The sequence below is a fragment of the Chinchilla lanigera genome, unplaced genomic scaffold (genome assembly GCF_000276665.1).
Source record: "Chinchilla lanigera isolate Chin_1 unplaced genomic scaffold, ChiLan1.0 scaffold00066, whole genome shotgun sequence".
Taxonomy (NCBI): Eukaryota; Metazoa; Chordata; class Mammalia; order Rodentia; family Chinchillidae; genus Chinchilla; species Chinchilla lanigera.
Genome location: NW_004955467.1, coordinates 1,729,810 through 1,731,100, shown reverse-complemented (window position 1 = coordinate 1,731,100; position 1,291 = coordinate 1,729,810). Strand labels below are relative to the sequence as shown.

The window sequence follows — 1,291 nt, the reverse complement described above, 5'->3', positions numbered from 1 at the left end:
GGCAAGCATGGAAGTCCTACACCTCCACTGGAGGCCTTCCCGACGAGTTATCCCCACTCAGTCACAGCATCATGGACACAGTCTGTAGTGGCGATGGCAGCCCAGGTGCCGGGACCCCTGGGCCCTGGTACAGCCTCATATCCTCACTTTGCAGCCCAGTGGTGAGCCTTGCTTCCTTCTCAGTCAGGACTGATCTACTAACTGGGTTTCAGATCTTTCACAAATTTCTCTTCCACTCAGTCCCCGAAATACCAGTACTTTAACCCATTCCTAAAACCCACTGCAGGAGGCTCTCAAAAACCAGGACCCTAAAAATGACCCAAACTCATGGCGGCCTCACTGTGGGTGCCCTGGGAGCCCCATTCAGCAAGTTCTGTCCCTTCACCTACCATTGACTCAATTCTCCTGACAGAAAGGCCCTACCAATTTTTAAAAGCCCTTCTAGGCACAATCCCTACCCCAGAGAAACTGGGAACCATTCTTAAACCAGATCAATTTATGAGTGGGTCAGCCAAAACTATGGAGCCTTGACATGTCCTTACACGGTATTCAGTATAGAGCCACCTCACATACTTCAAAGGATAAAGGCAGTAGGGATTGGGATCAACCATGGATGCGTTAAACGCCTCACAGTTAAAATGGCAAGACTGACCAAAGTTTATAAACTTGATTGTGAATACCTACAATAGTCATATTTAACTTTTTATTCCAATATGTATTTCTAAGAATTGATATAAACACCATCCTTTATTATAATACTATTTAATAATAACATATGCAAGTATAAATTTATCCTAAGACAGACACTCCTGTCTATTGGGCAAGTTAATGAATGACACCCAAATGTGCCATGCATGTCTTAGAAAAAAACTGCCAGATACATGAGATCTGTTGACAAGCCCTGACACAGGAGGTAAGCAGCTTGTGTCTTCTTTTTTTTTTTTTGCAGCTTGTGTCTTCTGTAGCACATGTTCCAGTCACACAGATTCTCAGACAGAATCAATGGCGGCTTCAGGTCCTTCGCCTGCAAAGAAACTGAAACTGAGTATCAATCTTATTTTCTGCTCCCACCAACAGTCATTCAAATCATAAAGATATCTTCAGAAAACCGTAGGCTCACCACTGCCAATCTGCCGGTAATTCCAGCTATTTTTGGTGATTTCATCATTGGATATCCTTCTCCTCAAAACCAGTTTTTACTACTGGCTGCTTAGCCCTCCAAGATAAATCACTGTGCAGATCAAGGCTTACCTCCTCCAGGACTGAGCTGCTGCCAGCTCTAGAACTGCAC

The 1,291-nt window shown here is 44.3% G+C and overlaps 1 long non-coding RNA gene across 1 annotated transcript; it reads right to left on the bottom strand.

Moving 5' to 3' along the window:
• Window positions 1-728: 728 nt before the first annotated feature.
• On the bottom strand, window positions 729-1,291 carry LOC102016575. Its single transcript, XR_263330.1, has 2 exons — window positions 1,252-1,291; window positions 729-1,024 (listed from the first exon to the last, which is right to left on the bottom strand). It is a non-coding gene; the product is annotated as an uncharacterized LOC102016575 (long non-coding RNA).